Source organism: Crocuta crocuta, unplaced genomic scaffold (genome assembly GCF_008692635.1).
Source record: "Crocuta crocuta isolate KB4526 unplaced genomic scaffold, BGI_CrCroc_1.0 scaffold645, whole genome shotgun sequence".
In the NCBI taxonomy this organism is placed as follows: Eukaryota; Metazoa; Chordata; class Mammalia; order Carnivora; family Hyaenidae; genus Crocuta; species Crocuta crocuta.
The window spans coordinates 2,798,290-2,819,282 of NW_027530190.1; positions in this window are offsets into that span (position 1 = coordinate 2,798,290).

Here is a 20,993-nt window from a genome sequence, read left to right on the forward strand (position 1 = left end):
GCCTCACCCTTTTTCTACCACCCTTTCTATTCTTCTTTTTCATGTCTCCTCAGTACTCCCAATCTTGCCACTTTCTGCCTTATGACAGGTAGATTGTACAACAGAATTACCTAGGAGGCTTATTCCAAATATAGGTCCCAGGTCCCTGTAAGATCACTGAGTGGGAATTTCTGGGGAGGGGTCCCTGGATTCTACAACTTTACTAAGCTCCCCAAGTGATTCTATATACACTGACACTGAAGTATGAGAACTACTGTTTCAAGAGTCTTAAACACAGAGAAACGGTAGATATTTTCTTCAAATGTATGGTCCATTAAAGTTTGCAAAGCACTTTTATACAGTTGCTCATTAGATCCCTAGAAGAATCAAATGAGATAAACAAGGCAGGTATTGATATTTTAATTTTACAAGTGGGGACAATGGGTATTCGTCATGTCCAATGTCTTGGTCAAACCATAGCAGAGCTGAAAAATTCTTAACACAGCATCCTCCTTGTGAATAATATTGGCTTTGGAATGATGAGGTTTGTAGTTTACTCCTTCTCCTACATTATTTTACTTATTTGCCCTATAAACCTTTGAGGTAGATAAGACAAATATTATTAAATCTATTCGACAGAGAACTAAACTGAAACTCAGAGAATTAAAGTGATTTGCCCAAAGTCATAAGCTAAAAAGTGGCAGAACCAGGACTCAGACTCTGGTTTCTCAAGTCCAAGAAGTACCTGCTATCTAACTTTTACTAGTACTCAAGTGACCAACAGAAGAAGTTCCAATGAAGTATAAATATTTTTTAATTTTTGATTGCTTAATATTTAATAATTAATGCTTATATCATAAAATGTTTCTTATGTATATTTGGCTTTCTCACTAGTGTAACAAAATATTTTCTGGAGACCACTGTCCTAATTTTGTAACTGAGCATCATAAAGCTTCTTATGAAATAATTGTTTTTAATAACTGTTGTTTTTAAGGTCATAGTAACTTTTGAAGTATAGTTACTAAATCCAGTTACCACTTCCCCATCCTTGCCTCCTTTTCTTCTTCACAACAGTTGACACTGTTGAACATCCCTTTTCTTCTGGAAAATTTCTTTCTATGAAGTGGCATGTGCGTGATTCTGAGCTCTCATCTATGCTTCACTGGTTCTTCTTTGTCCTTCTGCACTCAGGACTTTGCGTGATTGCCTTCCTTTTGCCTTCATGGATTTCTGCTTGAAAATATGTACACTTCCATAGTTTCAGTTATTAGAATTATTCTGATGTCTCTCAAATGTATCTCTAACTTTTCCCCTGAGCTCCAGATCCATTCAGAAGATAGAACATGGTAAATACTCTCTAAATATATCTTGAATTAAATTTCCATTTGCTAATGATCTCATTTATTCAAGAAATATTTACTGGTGTCTACTAGGTATCAGGTAATATTCTAGATGCTTGGGCTATACCAGTGAATAAAACAAAGTTACCCTCCTTCATGGTGCTTACTTTTTAGTGGCAGAAGACAGACAAGAAATCTGAAGGCTAAAAAATGTAAAAAGTAGAGTGTATGTGAGAAGCACTTTGAAAAAAAAGAGGAAAAAAAAAACAGGATAAAGAGGATCAGGAGTGTACTGAGCAGAGGTGGTGACAGGAGTATTGGTTGTGCTCTCCGCTAGGGTGGTCAAGGCTGCCCTGGCTCAGATGAAAACATTTGTAAAAGTCTTAAAGAAAGTGAGGGAGTTAACTTTGAGCATATTCAGGGGAAATGCATTTTAGGCAAAGGGATAGCCATTGCAAAGCACAAATGCATCCGGTATATTCAAAGAATAGTGGTGGTAGGAGAGAAGGTGAGAGAGAAAATGAGAAGTCAGATTGTTTAGAGTCTTGGCAGGCCTTGTAAGGACTTTGGCTTTATCCTTTGTAAAATAAGAAAATCTTGGAGACTGTTGGTCAGAGGAATGACATGAAGTATTTTACAAGTCTAATGGATTATTCTAGCTACTGTTCTGAGAACAAGGGTAGTAAGGGTAGCGCTGAGAGACCAATTATACAGCTATTTCCTAATCTGGGCGCAGTGTTATGGTGACCACAATGGAAGTAGAGTTGATAGGAGATGGGAAACTTGTGGCTATATTTTGGATTAAGAGCCATTAGAATATCCTGGTGTATTAGAATTGTTTAGTCCGAAAACCTAGAAGAATGGAGCTGCCATCAATAGAGATTGGAAAGGTGGCAGGTAAAATAGGTTTGATGGGAAAGATCAGGAGATCACATTTGGACATGATAAATTTGAGGCATCTATTTGATTTTCAAGTGGAGATGTTGGACAGGATGTTGGATTATAGGATTCTGGTATTCTGGAGTGACATTGGGCTGGAAATATGAATGTGACTGTTGGTGCCATATAGATGGTATTTAAAGTCATGGCCAGATGAGACCACCACAAGGATGAGCATGGATGGAGAAGAAAAATGGACCAAGGACTGATCCTCAAGGCACTATGACATTATAAGTTTGACATGAGAAGAGCCAACGAAAGCAGACTAGCAGGTTTATCTGTGAGGTGGAAGGAAAAGCAGGAGAGCACAAGGAGTTAGAGACAAAGTGAAAACAATTATCAAGGAGGAGAGAGAGCACTGTTGCATCAAATGCTGTTGTAAATTTAAGAGGACACTAGAGAATTGGCCACTGGATTTAACAATGAAGCAGTTGTTGGTGACCTTCAGATGAGCACTTCTGGTAGGGATAAAAGCCTAATCTGAGTGAGTGAACAAGAGGGGTGGCAGGAATTAGAAACAGCGCATATTGATAGCACCTTTAAATTAATTCAAACTCAAAGTATTTAAAACTTCACTATTATCCTCCTCCTTTCTAATCTATTCTTTCTCAGGATATTTTATTTTTATTGACAGCACCTGCATCCTCTCAGTCACTCATGGTCAAAGCCAAACAATCATCTTTTACTCATTTCTCTCTTTCATACCCCACATTAATCAACTAGCAAGTAAACTTTATAGAAAAGCACACTAGAAAAGCTAAGCCTTTTCATATCAGACACACCTAGTTAGGAAGTTATTTGATCTCTTAGCCTCAGTTAAAGGAAGGAGGATAATACTACTTAACATTTAGGATTCTTGTGGTGGTTACATACATACATATATATATACATATATATATGTACACACAGTCATATATAAATATTTTATTTATTTGAGAGAGAGAGAGAGAGAGCACATGAACAGGACAGGGCAGAGAGGGAGAGAGAGAATCCCAAACAGCCCCCATGCTGTCAGCACAGAGACTAGCAGGGGGCTCCATCTTGCTAACCATGAGATCATGACCTGAGCTGAAACCAAGAGTCAGACGCCTAACTGATTGAGCCACCTAGGCGCCCCTGCTCATATATAAAATACATATAGGCTCAAATAAAAAGCATCTAAAATGAAATAAGAGCTCAATGCGTGCTGTTTCCCTCCTATGTGTCACTCATTTGGTTAAAATTTCTTCCTTTGTGCCACAACCTTAGCCCCAAACTCCAAGGCCATTATTACTTATCCTTTTGTCAATGCAATTTATAATGGTTCCCTTGGCCAATACATTGTCAGAGTAGTCTCTTCAAACCACAGGTCAAACCATGTCACTTTTATACTTTTAGTGACCCTCCATTACTTGAATAAAATCCGACTTTATAAATAACAGCAATATTTTGCTCCTGCATAATATGTAGAGCTCCCACCCCAGAATTTGCCAGAGTGAACTGGGCAAACCCAACCATTTGCGAATACTTGGGCATGATTTTAGAGTGTGCTTTTGCTTATGCTCTTCCTTCCATTTGATATTCCTGTTCCTCATCTCCACCGGTCAAACAAAACCATATCCATTTTTCAAGGCTTAGCTCAAATGCCATGTTGCTTGTGGAAACTTTCTGACCCTATCACCTACCCCATCTGCCAACCAAAATATCTCTCTCTCTTCTATCTATCGTTAAACCATCTTTTATTTCTCTTAAAGAACACAAATCATTATTTACTGTCTAATAATCATTTATGAATGTGTCATAGCTTCTTTTCTAGAATATATGCCCTGCAAGGACAAAGATCAAGTGTGATTCATCTTTATGTTCAGTTAGCACCTAGGACAGACTTCTGTACTTTGGATATACTCATAATGTGTATGTTGAATTGAATTATTGGGCCCTCTTATTATTGCATTTTTGGCTTTAAAATTGAATTATTGTCTCAAAAGTTACTTATGTCATTCAATCTTCTTAGTTGTTCACTTTACTACCAGTGAGAATAAATCCCAAGAATAATCCCAAACTATAAAAAACAAAAATGCTGTTGCTGAAACTAATGCAATCTCTCTTATTGTCTACTATAGTAAAATAGCAGAGTCATCTCTAATTCAAGTCGACCAAGTGATTTCAAAATTGAAATGCCTTTTCAGCCATTATTTATAGGTTATTTTGGCATAAAAGTAATTAATCTCTATTGTTCTCAATGGGTTCAACATAAGTATTATCTATTCCCTCTTACCCTTTACCTCCTTATTATTGATTTCATCTCTTTTCACTGCTAATTTAATTTAGTTGAACAGCCCCCAAAAATGAGTTGCTCCAAAATATTTTGCAATTGTATCATAAACAAAAATTGTTAAAAATGCATTTAAAATAAATATTTTTTAATTTTTAAATGTTTTTTAAATTTATTTTTGAGAGTCAGAGAGAGATAGCACAAGCAGGGCAAGGTCAGAGAGAGGGAAATACAGAATCCAAAGACAGGCTTCAGGCTCTGAGCTAGCTGTCAGCACCGAGCTCTACGCAGGGCTCAAACCCACAAATCATGAGATCATGACCTGAGCCAAAGTCAGACGCTTAACCAACTGAGCCACCCAGGTGCCCCTAAAATAAATATTTCAAAACCAAAGTCGAGTTAGTCAATATTTGAATAAAATTATGTAATACCAATTCCATCATCTTTCCTTTACAGATGCAAGCTGAGAATGCCAGGATGTGAGTTTGGCAATAATTAGCAAATCCAAACATATCCCAAGAGCTTTTTGTATAATGACATATATTAGTTTGACATATTAAAACTATTTTTTTATCAGAGGATCACTGACAAATTTACTCAAATGAAATATTTACCTATCTTGGCTTATTCTGAGGAGGGAGCAATATCCTCTCATGCAATGAATATGTAAATACCGGTATCTGTTATGGATTGAATGCTTGTGTCCTTCCGCAAACTGATAGGTTGAAACTGTAACCTCCACTGTGATGGCACTTACTGGTAGGCCTTTGTGAGATGATTAAGTTTGGAAGTGAGATGTATTTCCTTCCAGATGCCTGAAGTGCACACATGGGGTATATATTTACCTACCTCTACACTTTTAAAGAGTAAAAAAAGGCATTCTCATGTTGTTCTGTGAGTTTCCTTTAAATTTAAATATATATTATAGGTATTTTCCATATCTTACAGTTTACTTTAATGTCTATGTGGTATTCCCTTATTTTTATGCATTGCTATTTAACCAGACCCCTACTGGTGAATAGTTAGGTTGCTTTAAAATTTCACTACTATAAACATGCTCTGACTAATATACATCTTTGAACATTTTGTGACAGTACATCTGTCAAATAAATGATTAGAAAAACTTACTGTTGGAGGATGTGAGTGTTGGTTGACCAGAGAGCTTTTCTCTGTCCTTAGAATGTATGTTCTACCTACCATTGTGTGAGAGCTCCTTTGTCCCTAAACTGTATGTTCTTACTACTATTCCCATAATAGTGGCCATTTCAAGGATGAAACCTTGAGAGTACAAGGTATTGTTGAGGCCAAGACACTGAATATGGGTCGTTAAGGCTTGTATATAAATGTTTAAGATTCAGGTGGGTGAGTGTGGAGATAGATTAGTCTCATGGCCACCTAAGACAAGCCTCCTAAGTTCCTTTGCTTATTAAACCCTTGTAGGGGGGCCAGATTTGATATTATCTATAAATTATAAAAAATTTGAATAATGAATTTTCCCTGGGGAACTCCCCAAGGTAGTTGACCAATGCTTACTGGGCCAAATGGTAAACATTTTCAGCATTTGGATATATATTGCCAAATTTCCTTAACTGATGTGGTCCATTTTGTATTTCCACTACTAGTGCATGAGAGTTCCTTTTTTTAAAAAAGCAACACATGTGAATACTGGGTATAATCCATTTAATTTACCTTTTCCAATATTATTGGTTAAAAAGTGTGACATTTAAAAAACATTTACTTACATAATGTGGTAATGATGTGGACTCATGCTCTGTCTCTCTGTCTCAAAAATAAATAAACTATAAAAAATTTTTTTAAAAAAGATCACATTGACATAATGGATTCATCTAAGTATACATGATCGCTATTCAGCAGTGAATCTCTTCACCTAGGTGTTCTTCATTTATTCAAGTCTTCTCCCATGTCCCACAATAAAGTTTTAAAACTTTCCTCATATAGCTCTTGGGTTTATCTTGTTTGTTTTTTTGTTATCTCGGTTTTTATATTTTGCTTATTATATTAGTATTATTTTTTTCTATTTTATTTTATAATCTCTTTCTATAGAAAGGTAAACTATTATTTTTGGGGATTAATTTTGTAACTTCACTTTTTTCTTAGTTTTTATGTTTTTATCTAGTTTTCAAGTACACAATGATTATCATCTCTAAATAACGAAAAAATTGCCTCATTCTTCAAATATTTACATGTCTTATTTTATTTTCTTACTTGAATGCATTGGCTCACTCTTGCAGTAGTTGTGCTGTTATTTGGGATCCTTGCCTGGTTCTTGACTTATGCAGGATTGCCTTTACTGTTACTTTGCTATGAACATTATTGCTGGCTTTGGAGTTTATGGGTATATTATAATGTCATGTTAGAAAATTATCCATCTCTTTCTATTTTACTAGGATTTTTAAATTAGTAAAGGAGGTCAAATTTTGTTCTATGTTTTGTAAGTATTATTTGATCTCTTTTGACCAATTAATAGGTCATACTATTTTAGTAAATTTCCTAATATTAAACAATTATGTCCCTGTGGAGATTAATCTAAATATGTTGCGGTATATTATTTTTTTAATGTACCATTGATTTCTACTTGTGAACTTATTTATTTACTTATAAATGTAAATATGCTATTATAACAGAAATATTTATTTGTAACTTGCTTTTTGACTCAGCAATGTTTCAGTAATCTTTCTCATGTAAACATATTGATCTATCTCTTTCTCTTTGTTGCATAAAATTTCATGGTACGAATAAATCATCATTGATATAATCATTCCTGTGTTGAAGGACATTCAAATTTTCTTTTTGGTTTTTTTATTTGGCTATTACTAACCATTACTGCTATTTCTAACAATGCTGCAATATTATCCTTATACATATGTTTTAATCTCTGTGCAGAGTTTGGAGGTGTGGGTGGGGAAGACGCCTAAGAGTAGAATTCCTGAGGCATGAATTAGGTGCATTTAAATAGGTGTTGCCAAACTGACTTCTTAAATGGCTATGACAATTCACTCTGTCATTAGTAATGACTGTGATATCCATTCCCCACACCCATACCAAAGCTGCTACCCTCAAGCAATCTTATATTTTACTAATCTCCATAATAAAATTGTTTAGAAAATATCTTTGTGAGGTTTAAATTTACATTCTTTTCTTTTTGCTATTTTGTGGATTTCCTATTCATGGTCTTTGCCTATTTTTCTCTTGGGTTGTTTGTCTTTTTTGTATCAGTTTGAGGAGTTCCTTATAACATCTCTATTTTATTCTCTTGCCTCTTATATATTTTGCATTTCTTTCCCCTTCCCCATTTTGTTTTTACCTTTTACTTTGTTTATAATGTCCTTTCTTTTTTTTTTTTTAATAGTTTATTGTCAAATTAGTTTCCACATAACACTCAGTGCTCATCCCCACAAGTGTCCTCCTCCATGCCCATCCCCCCCTCCCCCCACATCCATCAGTCCTCAGTTTTTGTCAGCATTCAAAAGTCTCTCATGGTTTGCTTCTCTCCCTTTCCCCCCCCATTTCCGCCGTTCCTTGAGGATATAATGTCCTTTCTTATAAATGTTACATGTAGTCTTTGGAAAAGTCTGTGGTCCACTTGTGGGAGACTATGAAAAAGACACATGACATCTTAGAATTACTGGGAAAGTATCATTGGCCTAAGAGGATCTCAGGCTTCCAGATCAAATTCTGAGAACCACTGCTCTAAACCTTGATGTAGCTTTGAAAATAATTACATTTACTACACTTATACAGAAATTTCCTTACTTTTAAAAATATTTTTTTTTAAGAGAGAGAGAAAGCAGGGGAGGGGCAGAGAAAGGAGACAGAGGATCCAAAGCAGGCTCTATACTGACAGCAGAGAGCCAAACGCGGGGCTCAAAAACACAAACAGTGAGGTTGGGACATGCGCCGAGGTCCAATGCTTAACTGACTGAGCCACCCAGGCGCCCCTCAAAATTTCCGGATTTGAATGTGCTATCTATTTCCTGCAGTAACCCGGAATGATAAACCTATCCTGTCTGGATACCAATGGATAGTCTGAAGAGATAGAAGGAAGGCAAGGGAGATCGGGATAGGAATAAGGAGGAAGGATGGGGATAGGGATAAGAGGGAGGGATGGAGGAGAGGAGGAGGAGGGGGAGGAGGAGAGAGACAGAGACAGAGAGAAAGAGAGAAGTTCTATTTACTCCCAGAGGACAGAGCTGTTGCAAACCAATTTATGATGCAGCCACGTTAACAAAGGCTAGGTGGTGCTCTATAGCAGGCCAGAGGAGGCCCTGACATTCAGCTTTTCTGACTCCAGCTCATTTCCTGTGTTATGGAGTCAAGTGCCTGTAGGCTGAGGTGGCCTCACAGTAGAAGCGTAGTATGAATAATTAGGGCCAGGCTGGGTAAGAGAAATGACAGTTACATGTCAGGGGCCCCAACCAGGAGCCAAGATGTTGAGTCATCTGGGAGCTTCTTTGGGCTCAGATTAGGATATAAGTGCATACTTGCTCATGAATGTTAGCAGGCAAAGCAGGTAGACAAGGGACATCTGTCCCAGAGCAGAAGAGGTAGATGACACTACCTTTCATGAAGACGTGAAAGACACATCCTTTCTTCAGTCACCCAGATCCCTTCTCAGAAAGAGTAACAGGGGGAGAGAAACCGACCTGAGAGACAAACATTTTGTCCCAAGAAGACTGTAGGCATTTCCTAAAGGGACTGTCTAAATGAGGAAATCTTAGTGATTGTTAAAATTGGGTTGGATATTTAATTATTTTCCTTACCATTTACTTCTCGTTGGGTGACATGACTCTAAAAGAAAACCAGATTAGTTACAGAAAACCTAAAGGAGGTATTTTTTTTTTTTTTGCCCATCTGCACAGAAGGTAGCAAGACTGATTTTTTATTCCCAAACACTACCATTTTCGACGTCAGTCCCTAGCCCTCCTGCAATATATCCAATCTCATTAGTACACAGAGGTTGTATTTATAGATGACAGCCCCCATAAATGGTGAGTGCCATTTTGTTTATTTATGGCAGCAATTTTTTCTGCCTCAAATTCATTTCTTAACCCAAGGCTGGGGGAAATGTGCAGAGTGCCCAGGTGCTGCCATCCAGCCTGAGCCAAGGCTTTGCGATGCCAGACTTGATGTCTTTGGAGTTGAGGCTATTGTCTGATGGATCCTGATGCAGACAAATAGTTCTTGATCTTGGAGTGGTTGAACTGTGCTTGGGTCCAATCTGCTGAATCATACAATTGAATGAGAAATAGTCCCATATACACTGGGAATGGGGGGGAGGAAGAGTGGTTCAAACCATAAAAGATGTTGCTACTGGTAATTACCTCACTGATCCCATCACTGACTTTTTATGAGACCTGAGCTAAGTCCCCTATATACCTTGGTTTCTTAGGTGCTCTGTTAAAGGAGGAAAACAATACCTGTACTCTCTATGGAATTACATGCCAGAATTTAGAGGTTTAATTGTGAATGGAGGCAGACATCGAGATTAAGAATAAACCAAGACACCTGGGTGGCTCAGCTGGTTAAGTGTCTGACTCTTGATTTCAGCTCAGGTCATGATCTCATGGTTTGTGAGTTTAAGCCCTGCATTGGGCTCTACTGTCAGTGCGGATTATTTCTCTCTACCTCTCTCTCTGCCCCTCCCCCACTGGCTCGCGCCCTCTCTCTCTCCCTCCCTCAAAATAAATAAATACACTTTAAAAATGATTAAAAATAAATCTGGGGGATGGACTTACAGCCTACAAATCAGGATCTGAGAAATCTATTTTACCCAAGATAGTTTCACTGAAAGTAGCTTTCTTCATAAAATACATTATACTTGAGTTTATTATTCCAAGGATGATTATACACATTTAGCTACTCCACTTTCCTTCCGTTTTCCTATCTCCCCTATGAGATTCAGACAGAAGGTCACCTCATAATAAAACTCTACAAAAGTTTTTTCTCACTAGTTCTTTCTCTTGTATTCCCAAAGCAGGTGTTTTTAAAACAGAGCTTGCCAGAAAGGCTGCTCAAGTTTTAGGCTCTGGTTTGAAATCAATAATGTGTATTTTTTTAAATAACCATTTTATCTCAGTGAAAAATATGTGAGTTAGGGGACTGGATTTGAAACAAACAAAAAACTGACTGCAACCTGGGAAAGCATCATGTGAGGGGAAAATAGGGGAGCAGTGTGATTCTAATTAGCAAAATGGCCAGATTTGAAATAACACAGCAAAGAGTAAAGATCTGCCCTGTTTAGCAGCCTCTCAGTGTTCTTACTTTAAAAAAAATTTTAATGTTTATTTAGTTTTGAGAGAGAGAGAGAGTGAGAGACACAGAGCACAAGCAGGGAGAAGGGTAGAGAGAGAGGGAGACAGAATCCGAAGCAGGCTCCAGGCTCTGAGCTGTCAGCACAGAGCCCAAAGCAGGGCTCAAACTCACAAACCACAAGGTCATGCATGACCTGAGCTGAAGTTGGATGCTCAACTGACTGAGCCACCCAGAAGCCCCTCAGTGTTCTTATTATTAGTGAATATCAATGTGTCTTAATTCTGCTACTTTGTAACACTGAGAAAGTTCCTCTGAGTCTAATGCCCTACTGTTAATGAGGCAATCTGGGGAAATATATTTTTTCTTCTGGTTCTACAATGAGGATGTGTCAATCAGAACACGCTGGGCTCTAGGAAGCTTGTGGTAACTAGAATTCTAAAGATGTCCCCCCAGAGATTCTCGCCCTTCAGTTATTAAATCAGATGCTAGTATTGGTATAAGTGTGAAGGGACTTTGTAGATGTAATTTAGTTTTCTAATACAATCGCCTGAGCTCTTGATACAACAAGGCAGCAGAAGAGTCAGTAAGAGAGAGAGATTAGGCAGAAGGGGAGGTGGTTGCGATCTGAAATGTGAGAAGGACATAGTCTGCCGATTTTGGCTTTGAAGATGAGGGAGAGGGCCATGAGCCAGTGCATGCAGGTAGTCTCTATATTAAGTATGACACCTTGCCCCTGTTCCTGTGGACAGACAGCAAGAAAACAGGGATCTCAGCCCTACAAGGGCATAGAACTTAATTCAGTCAACAATGTGAATGAGCTTAAAAGCAAATTCTTTTCCAGGGTCTTCATAAAGGAGCGCAGCACTGCCAACACTTGGGTTTCAGTCTTGGGAGACCTGAAGCAGAGGAACCATAAAGCGATGCTTTGCCCAGATATCTGAACAACAGACACTGTGAGACAATAAATGAATATTTGTTTTATTTTAGTTTTATTTTGTTTTTCTTTTCAAATTTTTATTTAATTTTTAGTTAGTTAACATACAGGGCACTAATGGTTTCAGGAGTAGAATTCAGTGACTCATCACTGATGTATAACACCCAGTGCTCATCATAACAAGTACTCTCCTTAATACCCATCGCCCATCCAGCCTATCCTCCACCACTTCCCTCCATCAACCCTCAGTTTGTTATCTATCATTAAGAGTCTCTTATGGCTTGTTTCTCTCTCTCTCTCCTCCCCCTCCATATGTTCATCTGTTTTGTTTTTTAAATTCCATATATGAATGAAATCTTATGGTATTTGTCTTTCTCTGATTGACTTATTTCACTTAACACAATACACTCTAACTCCATCCACGTCATTGCAAATGGCAAGATTTCATTTTTTAATGGGTGAGTAATATTCCATTGTATATAAATACCACATCTTTATTATCCATTCATCAGTTGATGGACATTTAGGCTCTTTCCATAGCTTGGCTCTTGTTGATAATGTTTCTATAAACACCGGGGTACCTGTACCCCTTAGAATCTGTAGTTTATATCCTTTGGGTAAATTTCTTAGCAGTGTAATTGCTGAGTCATAGGGTAGCAATATTTTTAACTTTTTGAGGAACCTCCATACTGTTTTCCAGAGTGACTGCAACAGTTTACATTTCCACCAACAGTGCAAGAGGGTTCCCTTTCTCTACATCCTTGCCAACACCTGTTGTTTCTTGTGTTGTTAATTTTAGCCATCCTGGCAGGTGTGACATAGTTTCTCACGGTGGTTTTGATTTATATTTTCCTGACGATGAGTGGTGTGGAGCATCTTTTCATGTGTCTGTTAGCCATCTGGGTGTCTTCTTTGGAGCAATGTCTACTCATGTCTTCTGCCATTTTCTCAAATGGATTATTTGTTTTTAATACTAACCTTTATCAGATATGTCATTTGCAAATATCTTCTCCGTAAATGGGTATTTGTTTTAAGCAGGTAAATTTGTTATGACAGCAATAAAAAACCTAAAGCTCAGCTAAAAGTGGCTAAAGATCGAGACAAATTAATTTCCTCTTAATAATTAATAGATAACGACATTATAGTGTTATCAGAGCAAGGAAGGACTCAAGGACTGACCGACTCTGTCTCATGGCATCCAGAACTGAGGTTGCTTCTTTTCTGCCAGCATTAGTGTTCACTTCATCCTCAGGCTCATTAAGAGATGAGGGGCACTTCCATGCACCTCACCAAACACCAAAACATGTGGATAAAGAAGAGAGATCAGTTATCTTGTGCCTCCTCTTTATGAGTGAAGAAGCCCCTCAAATGACTACTCCTCCATGTCATAGTCTGCTTATTGTCACCCCAATATCCACCTTCCCTCTCTTCCTCAGAGGAGACCCCAGATTTCTCAGCTAGACACATGACTGCCCAGAATCAAGATTTTATGGTGAGGCATGGCAATGTACCTGAGTTCTAAGTCCTGGGATATAAGAGTTGGGAAAGAACTTTACAGGCGGGGGTGGCACACTCTTCTTTACCCTTTTCTCCTATTTGTGGAAGGTGAATGTAATGACTGGAGCCCCAGTAGCTTATGGTGAAGCATGAGTGACTTGGGGAATGTAGACATATATGGTGGAGCAACAAGGAAGGAGTGCCATACTCAGTCTGAGTGATGGGCTTCAGACTTCTACCCCCCCCCCAGTTTTTATTTAAATTCCAGTAAGTTAATATACAGTGTAATATTAGTTCTAGGTACAGAATTGAGTGATTCAGAATTTACCTACAACACCAGGTGCTCCTCACAAGTGTCCTCTTAATCCCCATCATCTATGTAGTCCATCCCCCACCTACCTCCCCAGGTAGGTAGGTTGGTTCTTTATAGCCTTCTTGAACATGGTGACGTTTTTTATGTTACTTGCAGTGGAATCCAGTCCCAAGTAATATACCCTTAGAGTTTCCAGGATTGGTTACAGATCTGACAAAAGGGAATGATCATGATCAGTTGAGACTAATCTTCTAGAATGTAATAGATGCTGAGAAGTCCACCCTATTGTGTACTCTGGAAGGTAAATCATAGATGAAAACTCTGATTCTCAAGGGATCTCACTTCTAGGGGATTGCTTGTAGGTTGGGGGATAAACTGTCTTTATGGCCCCCTATAAGAGTATTGTATGGCCCAAAGGAATCTTGCTGGAGAACATTACTTTTATTCTCAATGAGTAGTCAAGTTGAGAATTTCATTAGTGAAAGATTGAAATATGCGCATAACGCGTTTTAGTTTGGGTTCCCCTAGAAGCCAACTTGGGGACAAGGATTGAAATACAAGCAGTTTATTTGTGAGGTGGAGGGAGCAGTGTTGGGGGAGGGAGCACATGAAACAAGAAGGAAAGGAAGCTGAGAATGCGTGTGTTATCAACCCAAATGGCACCAAAGGCAGCGAAACTGGGGAAAAGATAGAATCCCTGCCTCTGAGTTATCCTACCTGATAGGAAGGGATAGGGAGCTCTACATCGCCTCCTTGAACTCAGGAGGGTGTGGTAGAGAGATCAGATGCCCACCCTGAAGTGCTGAGTCCTAAGGGATAGGAGTAGGGCCCTAAAAGCTTCTGAAACATCCTATATATTCAAAGGGGGCTATTTACATGCCCATCCACTAGTACCTGCCTTTGTGTGTACCACTGAAAGTAGGACACCGGAGCAGGAATGAGTTGATGGATTATACCTACACCGGAGAATTGTTTCAGAAGCTTACATAATTTTTAAGCTGGAAGAGACCTTGAAAAGGGAAACAAGTTCTATTTCTTCATTTTGCTGATAAAACACAGGCTCTATGGGCTGCCTGTGGTTACAGAGCACTTAGGTGCAATACCAGGCAAATGTCCACATCTTCTGACTTTGTGCAATATAGAATTGGCATTGGGAAGTGGGCTGGGGAAGGCTTGTCTCTCTTCAAACCTCCAGTTAACCCCTTCTTCTAAGGACAATTGATTTAAAAAAAATTATGCAAAGGCAGCTTCAGTCCCCCCTCCTCCATCCAAGCCACATGACACTCCTCTGTCCTTCCAACGTAGAAATTCCAGAACATTTATTGGTCTACAACCCTAGAATTTTTTTTACCTCTCTGGTTAGGAAGAAAATAGGAAGTGGCTTAGGTTAAAAAAAGTTAACAGAAATAGCTTCTCTGAAGTGACGTAAACATTAAACTGCCTTTCAAGACGGTCCAGAAAACTCTCAGGGAAGAAGAAGGCAAAAACTAGTTGACACCTGAACAGGGATTTATGCGGTCAAGCTGACTGTATAGTCAGCAGCCATCTCAATATGTGGAATTGTGATGGTTTAAAATGCTTCTTTCCACACAGGCAGGGTTTTGCCATGTAAGTTGGAACAAGACAGTCTTGTGGCTTTTCTTGTTTTTGATTGCAAAGTGATGATAATGTCTCTCTTGTAGACAGGCTCTCCTCATCAAAAATGCTGCCTGCATTGGCTTTTAATTGGGTCCTTGTGAGGTGGGTCAGGCCAATAGATATTATTATCCCCATTTTAGAGACTGATAGAAGAGATGAGGGCATGAAGGCATCTGGCCCAGTGCTGGGAGCTGGGACAGCAGCCAGGGCCCCACTGACAAGAGGGCTCCTTAAGTGCCACTTAGTTGGCTTTTAACTCAATTAGTCCCCAAAATATTGTTTTATGCTTGCATTTATGTCCTTGATCTCATCAAGTGGAAGTTGTGGTTCTGTCCAAGACAGTCCTGTTGCTCACCCAAGGCAAGGACATGGATCAGTGCATCTTTTGAGCCTTCCTCAGTTATTTGTTTCTCTTTATTTATGTGTACATTTTGAAATTAAGGAAGGGATGTGGCTTTGGAGTCTGTAGACCCGGAATCTGCTAGCTACTCAGGGAGTGACCTTGCACAGTCCTATAACATGCTTCAGACGTGGTTCCTTCATCCAAAGGATGGGGTTGCTGTGAGAAATACATAGAGTAAATGATGCACACCGTTTAGCATAATGCTGGGCTACTGCCTGTCTAGACTATGGCTAGTCTTGTGGCTTCTATCCTCCAAATGTCTTGTATCTAGAATTTAATTACTCTCATCACTTCTCAGGTAAAGCTCAAAGCCAACCTTGTCCCTCCAGTATTATAGTGAGTGACAGCTCTGATCTAAACTCTGTTTCTATTCATTCCCTTCCTCCACTTTATTGTCCACAAAAAGACTACAATGGGGTGCCTGGGTGGCTCAGTCGGTTAAGCATCCGGCTTCAGCTCAGGTCATGATCTCACGGTTCGTGGGTTTGAGCCCCGCGTCGGGCTCTGTGATGACAGCTGGCTCAGAGCCTGGAGCCTGCTTCGGATTCCATGTCTCCCTATCTCTGACCTTCCCCTGCTCACGCTGTGTTTCTCTCTCTCAGAAATAAATAAAAACATTAAAGAAAAAAGACTACAATGAATCTTTTAAAATGCAAATTGGATTTTAAAGAAACTCTATACCGAAAGGCTCCTAGTGGTTTCCCAGCCACCCAAATCCAAAGTCCTCACTGGTGTCCACAGAATCCTACATGCTCTGCCCCTTAGCCATCTTTGCAATATCTTCCCCTCTCATTAACCTCTTGCTTTCTCTGTTCTGACTATTTTGTTTCCTTTGCCATATCTCAGGCTGAGCAAGTTTCTTCCTCTGCCTCTTCATATTTAACGTTCCCTCTTCCTGGAAAAAATTTCCTTCAGATTCTACTTGGTTCACTCCCTCACTTCCTTTGGGTTTGTGCTGAAATATTACCTTATCCATCGCCTTCCCAACCTCCTGTATATTAATGTGTAATGCATCTATTAATTTCATATTAATTCAAGCAACAGAGGCTCTATCAATATTTAAGATGGTTAGTAAATTATAATAAAAAGAGCAGCTAACATTTATTGAAGTTTTGCTATGTGCCATGAATTTGGCTTTCCCTGGTTGGTGGCAATCTATCTTCTTGCATACTCTGTCGCCTGCAATAGATCTTAGCTCAGATGATGCCTCCAGCAAGAAATCTTCCTTGATCATTCAGGCTAGAAGTGATTCTTCACTCCTCCGTATTCCCTCAGTGATCAATTTGTACTATTCATTTTACCCTTGTGTTATAGTTTTTGTAAATATCTTCTCCTAAATATAAGACCTCATTGGGCATATCTAGGGCAACTTTATATAATGCAAAATCTGTAGGATGCTCTCTCGTTTTATAATCTACTCTAGATATTTAGGCAAAGTTACATGTGCCAGTTACGTAGACATATTCAAGTTGTATAAATGAATTCACCTTGACAGATAAGTGTTATTTGGGATGGATCAGAGAGCCCAGAACAAAAATCCCAGATTAGTGTTTTCAAGGAAAATTAGGTGGAGGAGAAAAATGAAAACATTAAATGATGAAAGTCAATTAAATGCATCATTAAAAGACTATATAAATATAAGGTTGATTTGCGTGGAGTTTTGTCTCCATAGGTCCTCAGCTCCATGTCATCATATAAATATGACAAACTGACATATTTATAGAGTTTTGGTAAGACGTAGTGGTCATTTCTTCTTAATTCTCTACGGTAGTTTTGTTCTTCTTACTTTCTCTATGCTTCTGTTTACCACATCCTAGAAAAATTAGTAACAAAGTGATTTTCCTGTGTTATAGAGAAGATTTCTGTATACTACAGTTCTTTTTGGACTGTCATGGTAGATCTGTACTGAGGTAATTTTTTGTGGTTGTGGTACTTTAAGCTTGACAGCCTTGTGTGGAAAAGCCTCAGGCATTGAGTTAAGTCCTTTTTTCACTTAATTCCTACAATTGCCTTATGGGCCTCTTGATTAAAAACTCTCTAATGGCTCCCCCTTTCACTTACAGGAACCTCAGACTTCCTGTGGTTACGGGACCCACAGCACTAGGATCCTTCCATTTCTTCCACTCCATCTCTTATCAGCTTTTCTCACCTTGCTCCATTCTATGTAGTCTGTCCCCACTTGCCTTTGAACTTGCCGAGCCAAGCTGCTTCCTGTCTTGGCACCCTTGCACCTGCTGTTCCTTCTGCCTGGAACGCCGTAATCAGATCTCTCAGTGACTATCTCTTTGTCCTCATTAAGACTCGACTCCAATTTTAGTTTCTCCATAGACTTTTAGTTTAAAAAAACAAACAAGCCCCAAAACCCTTTGTGGGGGGGGGTAGTCAGCTTTAGCAAATAAAAAATACAGAACACCCAGTGGAACTTGAATTTCAGATAAACAAAAGGTATTTTTATAAGTCTTCTATGATATTTGGGACTTATCTATATTCAAACATTATCTGTAATTTAACTTAGCTGGATGCCCTGCAATTTATCTGACAGCTCTTCCTCCATAGCCACTCTGTTATGGTACCTTGTTTTACTTTCTCCATGGGACTTTTCACTATTAGAAATTCTGTTCACTGTTTGACTCTCCTACTGAAAGATGGGCTCCATGAGGCTGGGCTTGTGCCTTGTTCGCAGCTACCTACTCAGAGTCTACCATATTGCTTGGCACAGAGTAGGTGCTCAGTAAATATGTTAAGTATTTGTTATAAAGGTAAAAATAAAATAAAGAAGAAGACTAAAAACTTTAGAGAGGTTGGTAAGACCTTGAGGGCATATTGCTAGCTGCAGGAGACTGGAATCCGCATAGTGCCAAAGCTCAGGGAGCTCTTCATGTTTTCCACATTTAATGGTGCAAAGGAGAATGGAGGAGGGAAGGGACAGGGTGTCACCTGCCTTTCAAGAGGCTCACTTAATAGAATCAGAAGACCCTTGGAAGACCCTTCTCCCTTGGAAAAGATTTAGGGAGAAGCAAAGTCTGAATGAGCTAAACAAACCAACCCTTTTTCCATTTCCCTTGCAAGGAAGCAAAGGAAGTAAATGCGCTTGAATGAAAGCAAGATTCCCTGGGTTTGGAACAGCGTCTGAGGCAGTGGGCATCCTCTACATTTCGCCCACCATCAACTTCTTGCAACTTTAGGGCTGGCTAATTTATGGTCCGACTCCGGAAACCTCTAGACCCGAACCACAAAAGGAACTACGCACATAGAGAGCAAGAAGGATGGATGGGATGAAGTCAAGACAGAAGAAATCAAACTCTTGTCGGATGCAGGGCGCAACACGGGGCGGAAGCAGCGGTGTCCAGTCCCAGAATTCGGTCAGGTTCGCCTCTCGATGCGGACGCTCTGTGCCCCACACGACCCACCCAGGGCGCATCATCTTTCCGCTAGCTCACTTCATCGGACCCAGACACTAGCCGGCACGCGCGCCCAGCCGCCGGCCCAGAGAGCTGCGTGGGGAGCTGCGGCCAGATTCTGGGGAGCAACCTGGCTCCAGTCCCTGCTCGGCTCCACCCGGCTGTCGCCTGCCCACCCTCCCACCCCAGGACTGGANTGCCCTGAGGGCGCAGGGTGCGGTCCTCGGCGCAGCTGGACGCGCACGCTCCGGTGCGTGTAGCCTCCCCAGCCCTAAGCCAGCGAGGAGAGGGAGCCAGGGCGCGGCCTGGGGGACTCCGGGGGCCTGGAGCTGCGGAGCCCGGAGCCAGAAACTTTGCAGGCTGGACGGCCGGGATTCGGTGACAGCGCCAGCCTACACCGGCAGGTGCGGGAGGAAGAGGCGGCGCCGGAGTCTGGCGGCCGAAGAGCCTTGGCGGCGNGGCCGCGGCGCCCGCCGCCGCCGCCGCCGCCGCCGCGGGGCTCCAGGAGGAGGTGCAGCCGGAGAGGGCGGAGGAGAAGGAGGAGGAGGAGTGGAAAGGAGGAGCCGGGGGTGGAGGATGGAGCCCCGGGCGGCCGCGGCGGCCTCGCCCCCCCCCGNCCTCCTTCCAGGCCCGGCTCTGGAAGAACCTGCAGCTGGGGGTGGGCAAGGGCAAGGGCGGCGGAGGCGGGCGCGCGGGGGTCCCAGAGCGCCGCACTGCGGACACCCCGTCGCCCTCCCCGCCACCCCCGGGAGGCAGGCGGGACGCACTGGCCGGCGTGGGCGGCGCGGGCAGCAGGTGGAGCGGCTTCAAGAAACGCAAGCAAGTGCTGGACCGCGTCTTCTCCTCCTCCCAGCCCAACCTGTGCTGCTCCTCGCCTGAGCCTCTCGAGCGCGGCGGCGCCAGCAGAACCGAGCAGGGGTCCACCTTGCGCCGCCGGATCCGCGAGCATTTGCTCCCAGCGGGCAGGGGGCCGGCGACAACCGCCGCGGGAGCCGCGGGAGTGACGCCTCCTGGCGGACGGTCTCCGGACTCCGCTCCCTCTTCCTCCTCCGCCTCATCTTCCCTGTCCTCCTCGCCCCAGCCTCCCGCGAGGGGAGACCGTGCCCGAGATGAGGGGGCACGGCGTCGGGGTCCCGAGGCGCACCTGTGCCATCAGAAGAGTTCCTCCCTGCCCGGCACCGCCTGCCTGGAGCAGCTGCTCGAGCCGCCGCCGCCTCCCGCAGAGCCAGCGGAGAGCCCAGGGCAGCCACGGGCCCCGGAGAAGGGCGAGGCGCTCGGCGGCAGCCAGGTGAGTGAAGGCTGCGCGCGGCCCCGGACAGGTGCGCCTGGCCACGCCTCCGGCTTGGGTCAGTAGGCACCCCGGGTGTCGCAGGGGCGTGGGGGTGCTACCAAGTACATCAGCAGTGGAAAGAAAACATTCTCGCTCCTGCTCAGTAAAATACAGTTCTGACTTGCACCCTGACATTACTTTTGAAGGAAATAACACCTACTGCCAGAAGCTGGGTAGCTTTGAGTCGCTATGAAAGTGAAGTATTAATAGTAGCCAAATAGGGGAGAAATAGAGTTAGACGTAAAGTGGGTGCTTTTTGGAGGTCTAAGGGCTGTCTAGCGAAGTCTCACCTTCTCTAAAGAAAAACACATCCAGAAATTAAAAAAAAAAATTACAACCCTGTATGACGGTGTGGAAGAGCCAGCACTGGACACAAATAGCTTGCACGAAGGGATAGTTATTAGGAGAGGTGAATTATTGGCAGGCGTGAGGTCGTTTATTGGGGAAACCCTTAAAGCAAAAGTCTGCGCGTTTTCTTGCACTCGCTTCTTAAAAGTACTGGCTGCAAATAGATCGCTGCCCAACAAGTGGACAGAGTGAGCGTCTCATCCGAGTTAGTCAAACTGACTGATTCCTATGGCCTTTTCTAAGTTTTAATATTCACCTGAAGCAGTTGCGTTTTAAGTATGTTGCTTCTTTGGTCAGGCAAGAGTTAAGTGTGGTCCGACCAGAGTAAAGTAAAAACAAACGTA